The sequence below is a fragment of the Mixophyes fleayi genome, chromosome 9 (genome assembly GCF_038048845.1).
Source record: "Mixophyes fleayi isolate aMixFle1 chromosome 9, aMixFle1.hap1, whole genome shotgun sequence".
Taxonomy (NCBI): Eukaryota; Metazoa; Chordata; class Amphibia; order Anura; family Limnodynastidae; genus Mixophyes; species Mixophyes fleayi.
In genome coordinates, this window is record NC_134410.1 from 106,562,486 (window position 1) to 106,576,694 (window position 14,209).

Here is a 14,209-nt window from a genome sequence, read left to right on the forward strand (position 1 = left end):
GGCTGGCCCACATTTAGCCCCGCCCTCCGCTCGCGCTTAGCCCCACCCCTCCCATTTTAATGGGCGGCTGGGACCTAGCTTTTTGCTGCTAGGAGGGGCGAATGCCCCGATCGCCCCCCCCCCTGGATCCGCCACTGGTATGCAGAGCCAAGTTACAAGCAATTTAAACCAAGCGCACGGTGCGCTCAGGACGCGTGCCTTAATGACTCAGGCCCTGTGTGTTCCTCTAGGTCAGTGGTTCTCAAACTTTTTCCACCCAGCTTCATAGATGCTAATGAGAAATCAATGTGGTCACTAAGAGGTGTGTACAAATACTGTGTCATAACCAGGGCAACTCTAGACATTAGAGGGACCGGGCTAAAATTATATTAGTTTGTCCCCATACTGCCTTGCAAAACATAAATGTTAATTTGCATAAATGTAAGGACTATCAGTTTCCTACTTCACATAGAGAGATATTTTCGCATACGCTGCATAAAATAGCCTCTTTTTGCCACTTTGGCTAAGCCTCTGGCTACTATGTTGCTACCCTTAGTTGCATACCCATGTATGACATAAGAAAAACACAAATGCAAACTGTGACTAGGAGAAAGTGGGAAGGGTGTATGTCACATATGTTCCCCCACCATTCTCCCCTTGTCACATATGAGGAGGGGGGAGTACAAGCATTTCTCTTGCAGCCCACTAAATTCATAAAACGCCCCTCGCTCTTTGTCGATGAGATACATTCTTTAAAGCACTGTGCCACAAAACTTTTATGTGAATTATTTACTATTGATCTATGTGTTGTGATGTGATCTTGAGTAGTTGTGTAGTGTGGCCGACATGATAATAGCTGCATGGACCGGTAATAAAGTACATTACAAGAGTAGTACAAATTCCAAATATGTTTACAATATATCTTCCTATGTAAAGGATTAGTGTCAATGGAAATATTTTTAATGGTCACCAGAGAGCTTAAAACGTAAAAATATGTTTGTAGGAGACACCGGCAGTATCAGAGAGGCTGAAATGGGCCATGTTAGATGTTGTATCTATCTTGTGCTGAAAACTTTGTTTTCAAGTTTCATCATGCTACTGCTATCCTAAATATTGTTAGTAAAAGAGTTTATGAAAATTATAGTTTAAAAATACAGCCAAGATCTGAGATAAATACATGCAAACGTTTCTACAGAAATTTCTATAACAATCAGATGTTTATTGATTATTATCATTTATTTATATAGCGCCACTATTTCCGCAGCGCTGTACAGAAAACTCACTCACATTAGTAACTGCCCCATTGGGGCTTACAGTCTAAATTCCCTAACACACACACACACACACACACACACCGACAGACAGACAAGGGTCAATTTGTTAGCAGCCAATTAACCTACCAGTATGTTTTTGAAGTGTGGGAGGAAACCAGAGCACCTGGAGGAAACCCACGCAAACACGGGGAGAACATACAAACTCCTCACAGATAAGGCCATGGTTGGGAATTGAACTCATGACCCCAGTGCTGTAAGGCAGAAGTGCTAACCACTAAGCCACCGTGCTGCTATCATTTAGTTGAGGCTTGTTCAGCTCTTATTCTTGAGGGCCAGACGGAGGATTTCATGGCACACATAGGCTCTCTACTTACTTAGCAACTTGTAAGTAATTTTAAACTATCAAACCCTTGTCTATATGATCACTGAGGCTCACTACCTTGGTAACATTGGCAAGATTACCTGGAACTACCACAGAAATCTGTACTGAGACAGTGTTATGCGTGCATTGGGACTGAAGCCACATATTATCCGTGCACTGGACAGAGGAGATATTTGATGTGTCCGTGGGACTGAGGGGGTGTATTATGAAGGCTGCACTAAATAGTACAGAGAATTGAGGCCAACCAATCAATTGTGACCTTTCATTGTACATTGCTCTATTACCTCGGATGAGAGAGTGCGTAAAGTCCAGCTTTGTCTGTCTTTTACTTCTATTCAAGGATGAGCCAAATCTCTTCTACTTGCTGAACTGATAGTTAAAAGTAGGGTTGATGGTAGAAATCTCCTTTATGTAATGGAATAATAAAACTCTTAAAGGAACCCAGCCCTATAGGAATGAGTTGAATAGTTCTGCTTTGCTTCATCCTTTGTTTGTGAGTTTTTTATGGCAGTATCTGGCAGTGGGCAGTACCACCATTGGTGCAGGAGATGTGGTACACCGGGGCCCATGGAGATAACGGGGCCCGCAGCACTGGGAACTAGCGAGCTGTGGGCCCCTCCTCCCCACCTCCCTGCATCGGGGCCCACAGTTTGCTAGTTCCACCTCTGGTGTTTGAATAGGTCTGAGAACTAGTGGAATGAGAATGTAAAAATAGTATAGATCAGTGGTTCCCAAACTGTGCACCTAGGCTCCCTGGGGTGCCTTGGAGATCTCACAGGGGTGCCTCAGCCAGGGTCAGTGGTAAGCAAGGCAGAGGACTACTTGGTAATTATTTTGGCTTAGGGGTGCCTTGAAAAAATTTTGGAGACCCTATGGGTGCCTTGAACTGAAAAAGTTTGGAATCCACTGGTGTAGATCATTATCTCACCAACAATGTAATGCCCGCAGCCAGCATTGTAAATGTTACCTATGGCTAAAGATTAAACCTAGCTGTTATTTGTTGGATTATATAATACACAAACTATGTAATTCATTTAGAATAGCTGTAAAGATTGCTAGTCCTGGGGTTATAATTTCAGTGTTCATTTGGGAATCGTGTGCACTTTAAGGAATTAAACAACCACTGCTGTAAGTTATTACGGATATTAGAAGTCAGCTTACAATTTCAGTTTCCTGTATGAAAGCAATCTGTCTGCAGCCTTGTGCCTTTATATTGTCCCTAAACTCCTCTGTGACTTCTAAAGCTGGGTACACACTACACTGTTTTCGTCCAATAATCAGCTCAAACAGCCGACATACGACCGCTCGTTCAAAAGTCGGGTCAGTGTGTGCAGTGACACGATGGTCGAAAGTCTGCCCAAATGGACGATTATCGCCTCATTTGGTTGGTCGTACCATTTAATATTTTCGCTCCAATCTCGTTTCCGCTGTGTAGTGTGTATAAACTTCCGACCGATCCACAACAGTGAGTAGGAAATTACACTCACGACAACATGGCTATAAAAAGTCGCTAAAGGGACGTCCGCTCTTCCCTTTATCGGCCTAAACAAGGCTAGTGTGTATGCAGTCCATGGACCGAGCGATTGGACCATCGATCGCATGTAAAATCGCTCGGCATAAAAAGTTGGTCGAAATTTCTGTAGTGTGTACCCAGCTTAATACGGTGAAACTTTACAGTAGGAGGTGCATTATCCCATATATAACACCTCAGACCCCATACATTCTTTATTACTCTTATTATAGCTGTCATCAGCAAAACATCCTTTATCTAAGGTTTAATTTTATTTTATCAGCAGCTGGAAGGCTGCTCCTGGAATCCACCACTCTTTCTGTTCTATACTTCTCACTCACATTTTTATTCTTAGTGTCTCTTCAGTGACTCTAGATGTAATGGAGCATCGCAGGAGACTATTAGCGGCTCCACACAGCGCCCCAATGATACAGGACCTTTTGTCAGGCACATATGAAATTAAGTGAAATAAAAACCATATTAAAATGATTACCATCTAACAGCCATTAGTGAGCAGGGAGCTGTCAGCGGGTGATGGATCTCTCACTTACTTCAATGAATGTTCTAACGACATTGATAAAATCACTCCCAGAAAAATACAATAAGCCGTTCACCCCGCCCGTGGAGGCTGCCTTGTAGAGACCAACTTCCAGCCAGCTGCATTAATCTTTTTTCCAGCAGTAAAATGGTTAAAAGCAGATGGATCTTTCAAGTTCTAGGACGGAACGGACTGCCTCGTTCCTGGAGGACCGTTGACCTGCCAAACTTTTAGGTAGTTATCATGTCATTATCCAATTAATTGTGTTGCACATGTAGTTAAGCAATATGTTTAGAGATGTAATGCATTGAAAGTCTGCCATCAAAGTGACTCTTTAAATACAGAGATCCCTTGTTGGACACTCCAGGACACGTTCCAGGTTAAGAGGCCACTAAATCCAGGAAATTTACAAATGTAGATGTAAAAAAATCCTGCACCCTGAAATTCAGTATTCATCATCATCATCATCATCATCATCATCATCATCATCATCATCATCATCATCATCATCATCATCATCATCACCATTTATTCTTCCTAGGCTGTTGAGAGCAGGCTGTGTTCTGTCTTCTGCTGTCAGACATGTGGGCTTCACATGACTCCCCTCAATGGCCTTTAATAAGGATACTGATACAAAATTAGTATTATAAGTTTATTTTTTATACATATAGCTTTTTTTTTTAGGTTTATTGGATCATTTAAGCTTTAATACTCTGACAAACGGAGGTAATGCTTACTTTGACCCCCATATATGACCATTATGTGTCCTGGGGTATTTTAAGGTTGTGATTCTGTTGCTGTTCCTTGAGACTCTAGGAGCTATGAATAGAGAAGGAATGAAAAGGAGATGTTAATGCAATAGGCATCATCAAGTGGACGGGGCAAGGTGAATGATGCAAATGATGATGTACATTACACCATCACAACTGCTTTATCAATGGTGGATGTGTGTCGATACGATTTACATCATTATGACATATTCTCATGTACTTCCCAGGCTGGTGAGCAGCCTTTAGGGATAAATGCCTGTTCCCCTGGGAGTCTTGGAGACCTCTCAACAATCTAGGAGTCTCCCATCTTGGGAGAGTAGGCAACTACAGGTTAAAGGGTGGTACAATGCAATATGTGGATTTCCTTGACTTACAGTGTTGGATTTCCCTTGACAACTGTCTCCATTGTACAGTTGTCAGCTCCTCCCCTTTCCTTACTGTATTGCAACTGATTGTTAAAGCATAAAGCCAATCACAATAGGATGGAATCTGGGAAGTTCTGACATATGCAACAGGAACATCACACAGTGAAGGTGTCATAATACAGTGTCCACATCCACTTAGCTATCAATATTGTTTGGGGGGAATTTAACTGCCTGCGATTAGCGCCCAGACACACAGTGATGTCCTGCTGTGCTCAGTTCCAAGTACTACGGATCCGAACAGAATAGATTTTCTTGCTTACCTTTATGTGGTGTTAGGAAAACTTCACCATGGAGTGCCCTCACAAATTTACCGGAGGCATTCTGCAGTACATAGCAGGGAATTGAATTCCCCGCATAATGTTAGGAAGCTGCCTCCAATATTGTTTTCAGTGTTAAGAATGTGTTCTCTGAAGTGAACTGTAGAAAAAAACACAACGTTAGTGATGTAACCAATGACAACAAAGGTAACTTCTTAATAGTTTGAATGGCTGGATATGTTAAGCTGGGTACACACTACAGAATTTTCAACCAACTTTTTATAATCCATGGACTGCATACACACTAGCCTTGTTTTAGCCGATAAAGGGAAGAGCGGGCGTCCCTTTAGCGTCTTTTTACAGCCATGTTGTCGTGAGCAATGATTGCAATTTTGTTGTGGATCAGTCGGAAGTTTATACACAGTACACAACGGAAACGAGATTGGAACGAAAATATTTAGCGGTACGATCAACCAAATGAGGCGACAATCGTCCATTTGGGCAGACTTTCGACCATCGTGTCACTACACACACTGACCCGACTTTCGAACGAGCGGTCGTATGTCGGCTGGGTGAGCCGATTATTGGACAAAAACTCTGTAGTGTGTACCCAGCTTTACTAAGTGAAACCTGTTCTTTTGCAAACAGGATGATTGTGTAGAATGCAGAAGCTGACTGTGTTAGCACCAAAGGGGTTTATTTATCCTGTTTGTAACTAGGTGGAAGTCAGTATTAAAGCCGTTCATGTATGGAGTAATTGAGCCAGATAAAGAGATAGCCTGCCAGCAAATAGTGAGTCAAACAAAGCGTGCTAGCAAAGCAAGCCAGAGATGACATGCCAGTGAGCAAATTTATAAACAGCCTGACAGTGAGTCAAGGACACTTTGCCAGTGACCATCTGACAGTGAATGATGGAAAGATGGGCTGTCAGTTTGCATCAGCAAGGCCTGACAGCAATTGCGGCTGCCAGAGAATATGTAAGAGCTGGGCTGTCGCTATGAGTTAGAGGAGAGCCACAAGTGCGTGGGTTAGACATAGCCTGCAATTCATTGCGGCATAGATGGTCTGTCAGGAACTGAGCGACAGAATGTCAATGTCTTAGCGAGATGCAAACAGACTATGTTTTTGTAAGCAGACTGCTCATAATTTACAAAAGGCCATAAAGTAGCTTCCTATAATACATAAGAAGTATAGGCCTTTGTTGGGTAGGTTTTTTACTAGATAAAGATTACTGTTATACATACACAGAAAAACCAGACCCAGGGTACTGAGCAATACCAGTGGTACTGTGCAGTCATCCACACATGTCAGACTGGAGTACAACAGGACCAGGAAAGGAAATTATGGTGAATGCCAAACTTTGCAAAAGCCGTCTAAGTCTAGGCACAGTTTTTTAAAGGATTATTGCATACACCTCATACTTGCCCACTGAGAGACTCCCGAATTCTGGGTAGGTCTCCTGGACTCTGGGGAGAGCAGGGCATTCTCTCACATCTGCCCACTTCCTAGTGAAGCGGGCAGGAATGAATCCTCCATGACGGGATTATCACATTTGTGTCGGTGCATCATGTGGGTCTTGGCCAAAATGAAGCATTTCCCGAGCTCCGGGATCTCCTGGAGGGGAAGATTAAATAGTCGGCAAGTATGACATACCTCCATGGAACAATGGATGAGAAAGCATGTAAGGTCATAGGAAAGCTAAATTCGGTAATACATAGATCACAGGAACAGAGGAGTGCTAGACACTGGTGTGAAAATTCAAAAAATCTGGTAATACAGTAGCCGTGTTGCCAGATATATATGGTGACTAAGACCCACCGGGCACCAATGATGATGTTGCACCAGGCTCGTTGAAAACTTGTCCACAATCACCATGTGGTTTGTTTTGCCTGTTATATTAACCAATTGCCCCGGCTACCAACTGAGACCGGGAACTGCATCCTCTGCACCTTCTATGTCTTAACCTGGTTAACAGGCAAGATAAAATGTGTGCGTAATATCTGATTGAGAGCTTTTTATACAGACTGACTTTTATTTAATACAATGTGAAGACGAGGAGACTGGTCTTATTAGTGTCGTGGTCTGTGACAGTACCCTCCTCCTTAGCAAGCAACTTCCAGACACTCCAGGCTTTGCGGGATGCTGATTATACAAGGCTTAGAAAAGCTTGGGGACATATACATTATCAGTTGGTTACCAGGTGCACTGATCCAAGATATAACCCTTCCACTTAATAAGATACTGTAGCTTTCCATGAAATATTCTCCACAATTTACTCCTAATACCCATCAATCTTGATTATTTTTGCACAAGGAAGGCAATATTGTAGACTTAACCTAAGTAACGACAAATAAAGGGTGAATGTAGTGCATGGAGATGAAGTTTCATCACGGAAGGAGTTGTTCTGGTCTTCAACTTAGCCAGTGGCTGTATCAAGTTAAAATTTTTGGTTGACAACTACATTTTTGGTTGAGAACCAAACTTGATCACTTTCACAGCATACCATGGTTGGTCTACAGTGTTTATCTGCCTGATTTTTGCACCAACCCCGAGTTCTCCAATTATTTTGCAGTCTCCTATGAAGAGCTAAGAGAGAAGAGACCTCCGGATCTAAGAGGGTAGAGGGCACAGTTTGAAATGATATCCATAATCAGAAAAGACTGGACTCTGTTTAGTTTAACTGTGTATAACATGGTTGTATGGAAATTCATCTATGGGGATTAATTTCCCCAGCCATATTGTTGATATCGAATCTAAGCTCTCCTAAAGTATTGTTCTAGGCATTGGTTTATTCTTTCATCTAAAAATTTCCAAAAGGCTTTTTAAAATCATGTGTCCATCTGTCCTACACGATAGAGCTTGGACATCTTTGTAATCCCCCAGAACTAGTGGAGCATGTTATGTGCGTATTGTCGCTAACCAATAACGATTGTCGAACCTCGAGTTGTGTTTTTAAAGCACAAAGATTTATTCGCAAATAATAGAATATATATGCTCAAGCGAAGTAATAGTAAATACAGCCGTTACTTATCGCAGGCGCTCTGGATCCAGTGCAGTCATTCAATCCTGAAGTCTGGGGACAAGATGTCTGCACACTGGATCACAAGCTGCTGCTTATATACACAATCAAATACAGTAATACAATGAAGAGGGTATAGCTTGCATCTTTTGGTCCAGGTCTCAGGAAGGTCCAAGGGGTCGTCATCATTGGCTAGTTCATACAAAGGAATCCAAAGGAGGGGGTCATCTCTGCAGGGGGTATGCTCTGCTCTTCCCGCCAAGATTCTTTAGTCTCAAGTAGTTCATAATTCCCTATCATTCATAACTTGTGTATGCACTCTGCGATTCCCTCGCAGAGTGAACCAAACAGTTGGATATGTAACGAGGTTCATTATGATACCACTCATGATGTGATTCCTTCAACCTGTTCCGTGTATTTCATTAATATGCATGTAACTCTGATATAACATATAAATACTACTATATTTCGACATAACTGACTATGTGTTGCAACTACCATTAATGTGTACTATTTTATTAGTATGCGTGTTTGTGCGAATGTATGGTAAAAGCCCAATAATTGTTGCTGCCACGTGTAGTGGATGCGTACGCCCTTTCACGCCGTAGCGTGCCCTTGTACGTTGTAGCGTACCGTACGCATCTATTCAGACAAAGACAACCAACTTTGCTCGACTTTAATTGAAATGACTTTATCCAATTTGCTGACTTCGACAAGCAATACTACTAGAGTTTAGCAAGTGACTAAACACATCGTTGAGATGGAGGTTTTAATGGTGATCATGTATTGTATGTAGCCAACATCAGTGAACAACTGGTTTCTTATAAAGAGAGCAAGGTTAGTGATTATGCTGCCCTAATGTCATCTGTGCAGAGAAGTACAAATTGCAGTTGTACCAATTGAGAACTCCTGACTTAAGATCTATTATTTCAGCAGCTATAAAATTATCCGGACCTTGGAGCGATAGTATTCACCTAAGGTGCTCTGACAATAAGGACTGTAGATCAATACGAGGTACATACGTTACTATTTGAGTACAACAGGGAGAATAGTGACCTGGTGTGGCTCTTCCGATATAAACACTGCCTGCAAAATGATCTAACTATTATAAAGTATTAAGAAACTGGATACATATCAAGAAATATAACCATTATAGCTACCAATCCTAAGTAATGATATATTTTCCTTGAATATAAAATAAAAGTGCAGATATAAAAAGCACAGAATATAAGAATTTAGATATAGGAAAAATACATAATGGAAGGAGGCATTTACTAACTTCTTGATTTATTTAAGACCATATGACTTTCACAAATAGGAGTTGAAGGTGCATTCAGTTTTTTAATCACGTTAATTTTTATAGCTCACTTTCTTTGATTATTTAGCTGATTTTAAATAATTAGATTTTAATCAATATTTAATAAAGTTGGTTTTAGAAGATAAGAGAATCGGGTTCGGGTACGGATACTATGTATTTTAACAAATGCGCAATCCAAAAACATTACCATCAAACCGGAATCTGCTGTGGCTTGGGTAAAGACAGAATAGACTGCGTGCTTTAGGAAAAGTGGTAACGATATGTAGCACTGCGGTATTGCCCTCAGCTGCGTTTAATTGATGTGTTCAGAGGAGAACCATATCAGAATGAACCAGGTTCAGTTCTCTCCTAATTTTCCCTGGGGTAACAAGGATGCAGCCAACTTCCATAGGTTCAACTTCAGTCTTTTGACTCTTTGCCACTGGTGTTTTATCAGTAAATAAATTATGACTGGCGGAAGAGGGGTTTGGTTCTGTCTCCATCTGTTTTTGGCACTTTCTGCTAGCTGAGTGTCTATCATGATACAACGATCCATAACATTTTCTAGGACTTGTGAAGGATCGATTCAGGCCAATTGGTCTTTGAGGATATCCATCGAGGCTCTGGCGAATTTGATGTCTCTTGGCAGCCATGCTACAATGAGTATCATCCATCCATTGCTGGAACTCCACCACATATTCCAAAACACAATGATGACCCTGGAGTAAATTCAATAAAATAGACCCTGCAGTAGCTGTTCGATGATGGTCATCAAACACTTTGCTGAAAGCTTTTAGGAATGCCGGTAAGAAATTCAGCAAAGGGTTGTGTGTTTCTAGTAAAATAGTTGCTCAGGCTAAGGCTTCATCCTTTAACAGGGTTAAGATCATTCCCACCTTCAACAGGTCAGTACTATAGGTCTGAGGGCACATTGGAACTATCAAGCGGCACTGAGTCAGCAAAGAGCGATACTGTAACCGGTCACCTCTAAATTTTTCAGCAGCTTTTGGATTCCACCTCCATGTTGTAAACCAATGGTGCTGGTGCCATCATATGTAAAACTGCTGGCGCTTCTTCTAGGAGTCTATCAGTAACAACTACTTGTGTTTGCAGTACCTGGATAGCCTGAACCATGGTACAATCTCTAGAAGCTGAAGAGGCAGAATAATCTGGACTCATATCATATCCTTCATATGTTTCCAGATTAATCTGCCGTGGGTTATCCCCAAAGTAGTGTAGTAAATGAGGATAATGGAGCCTAGTGGCTCGTGGTCACTCTCTCAGGATACTTGACAGTACTAATTGCTATTGGATGTACTGTAATGGGTTTCCAGTAGACGAAGGAGACTACCGTTGTGAAGTACTGTATACCTCAACAATGCAGACCCAGTATAGGTAAAGCCCTCGATTGGAGAAGCACAGTGATCCAGAGGATGACCGGAGGATAGATGTGCAGAGTATTCAGGAGTTAAGATAGAGACAACAGTATGAGTTCTGTTACATAGTAGCTGAGCCAAGATTAATAGTGTAGTCAGGATGAAGGTCGATGTATGGTACATAATAGTGGAAGCAAGGTTTGGAAACCATGGAGTCAAAGCTGGGATATGGAAGACAAATAGGCAATAACCAGGGCAGTCAACCTAGCGGGGGTGAATATCCGAGCCACGAAAAAAATTAACAAAGAACGAGGCAAGACGTGAGGTCGAAGGAGAGCAAAAGTTGATAACAAGTAGTGCAGAGGGACAGTGGTGTGCTAGACAATGGTGCAGGAACTCAATAATCTGGCAACGTGTCTAACACCAGACTCACATAAGGAGCTTTTTCTTGCAAGTGTAATACAAAGAGTAAGAAATATAAATAATAGAATGTGAAATCCTGAAATGGTGATTGGTTGATGCTGTGGTTGTCTGGAAGAGACGTGAACCGCTGAGATTGAATAAGCTCTGCATTGATGGCAGATGAAACACTGATTAATGCTACGTTGGCTGGGCAACCAAACTGTAGGATTAAGAGACACCAGGGAGACTTAGCACCATGAGAACATGTCCTCTTGGACCTGCACAAAAGTTGTCCATGATTTGCAATGTTAGAAATTGAGTAACAGCTGTGGGATCTCGGTCATCATTTGCCTGGTCTAAAAATTGATAAGTAACTACTTGAGACAATAAATTAACCAGCACACTCTGACTTGTGTCTATAAAAGACTGCATGCCAGTGAGTAACACAGAAAATATGTTACTCTGTAGACACATAGTCAGACTTATTCCAGTAATCAGTGGAAACCTGCCAAGCCATTTACAAAAGACTTATAGCTTACATATAGTTACCAGCTATTAAAAGGATTTTTTTTTGTGAAGAACAGAGATTCTCACAAACAACACGAGAGGTTTTTCTTTCCATATAGCTAAAGACAAATCGCTGTGTGTGTCAAGATTTTGTATTGCCTGCAACAAGCCCTTTATTATAGATGAAGGGGAATCCTTCATCCAGTGTTTTCAGTAAAATCTATAACCTGTAACATATGAAAAGTACAAAAGGACACCAGATTCAATAACCTCCAATACAAAGCCTTGGTTTCTGCAAACAGAACATATGTGAATGGTATTTTATAGTTTTACCACCATATACCAGCCTACTTCAACCACTGCATAGTGAATATATGCACAGATCAGCTACAACATTAAAACAAACTGCCTTATATAGTGTAGGTCCCCCTTGTGCCACCATAACAGCTCAGACCCATTGAGGTGTGGACTCCACAAGACCTCTGAAGATGTCCTGTGCACTCTGAAAAGATGTCTATACACTATGGTAGTTTCAATCTATGTGTTCTCACCTGAGACGGTATTGATAAGCTGGGGGCTTCCCAGTTTTATTTTGCTTGAGTTTCTTGAGTGCATTCAATGCTTGCACCCGACTCCTTCCTTATATTAACAACTTGGCCCAGTCATTGAGTCCTTCTCATTGGAAGTATTTAAAAAAAAACAAAAAAAAACCCTGAAGTCTCATCTGTTTATCCAGGAATGTGATTAATGCATATCCATCTGTCAAGTCCTCAATACCTGTCTCTGCCTATTCACACTGCTTATATTATATTCTAACCAGCTCTTTCATTTTATTCCTATTCCATTGTATAATGGTAATGTGCTTTCAATCCACTTGGGGGAAAATAACTATCTTTGTAAAGTTGTTTTTTTTATTACATAGGGACCCAATGAAAGGAGAGGAGAAGAAATATTCCATACAAGATAGAATTCTGCATTGAGAACCCTCCTGCAATAAGAGACATCATTAGACACACATGCTAGATATGGCCTGATTCATGAAGAATCTTAAATGAAGAGGATCCTTATTTCAGTCTCCTGGACAAAACCATGTTACAATGCAAGGGGTGCAAATGAGTGTTCTGTTTTAAATGCTGACTGTTTTTTCATGTAGCACAGAAATACTTGATAGCTTATTTGTACACTGAAATTTAAAGTTGATATTTGTGTGCTACATGAAAAAACAGTCAGTATTTAACTTATGTGCAAAACAGAAAACTAGTTTGCACCCCTTGCATTGTAACATGGTTTTGTCCAGGAGACTGAAATAAGATACCTCTTCATTTAAGATCCTTAATGAATCAAGCCCCACATCTCCAAAGGAAGCAAGTAATGTGTGGGCAGATGGGGGAATCCACAGTTGAAAAAAGGGGGTTGGATGTTTGGAGAAATTAAAGTCGATAACCATCTTTTCTCCTTTTTACAGGCACGATTGTAGCTTGACAGACTGGATGTAAAGCAGCAATATTGAAGAGGGGAACATGTCCAGAAAACACTCTGGAAAAGGCCCCAGATCCTCTGAGTTTTGCCAAAATAGAGCCGTTTAAGGAATAGATAGTGGTTAACCATCTAGGTGCTGGGCTACACCATGGGGTCATTAGCTGGCTTTGTGAAGCACACATGGCACTTTGTAGCTCATCACACTGCGGCTCCACACGAACCCTACTGATGGAGTGTGACTTTAATTAACTGAAGGAGCGAGTGGTGGGGGCTGAGCAAAATGAAATATTGTCGTATAGCGAGTAAGGTGCCGAGTGGCAAAATAAACCCATGAAATCAGCCTCTACCGAAGAAAAACATAAGAAAATTAAGGATGTTTGTTTTTTCTTGTGTGCATTGTAAAAATGTCTCTTACAATTCATTTGTGAGAAAGTGGCAATTATTAACAAAATAAAGGTTGAAACGCATGTGGGGTATATGTGTTAGATAGAGTTAGCTGCATTTTATAATTATTTAGAGCTTTGTTTTCAATCCCTTTTTCTTTTACACTTTAGTAATTCACGGAGCACTTGAAGTGTGATGACAATGCAGAATGCAAAGCAATTTAGAGTGGGAAAATTATGAATATTAAGACTATGATTATGTGGAAAAAGTTTGCAAAACTGAGTTCCAGATTATTATCCATCAGATTTGCTCTGCTTTCAAAAGTCTCAATACTAAAGGAAAAAAATAATAATAAAAAAATCTACTCATCTCATATCCATCTATCTATCTATCTATCTATCTATCTATCTATCTATCTATCTATCTATCTATCTCTCTATCTATCTATCTATCTATCTATCTATCTCTCTATCTATCTATCTAATATCTCTTTCTCTCTCTTTTTCTCTCTCTCTCTCTCTAATATCTCTATATCTATCTACTATCCCTGTATATCTAATATATCTATCTATCTATCTATCTATCTATCTATCTATCTATCTATCTATCT

The 14,209-nt window shown here is 40.8% G+C and overlaps 1 long non-coding RNA gene across 1 annotated transcript in view; it reads left to right on the forward strand.

The window, feature by feature from the left end:
* Positions 1–13,682, forward strand: part of LOC142100912 (uncharacterized) — a 448,536-nt gene extending 434,854 nt beyond the window's left edge. Inside the window, exon 3 of the long non-coding RNA XR_012678943.1 lies at positions 13,202–13,682. This is a non-coding gene — a long non-coding RNA (uncharacterized LOC142100912). The remainder of the gene's footprint in view (positions 1–13,201) is intronic.
* The last annotated feature ends 527 nt before the right edge of the window (positions 13,683–14,209 follow it).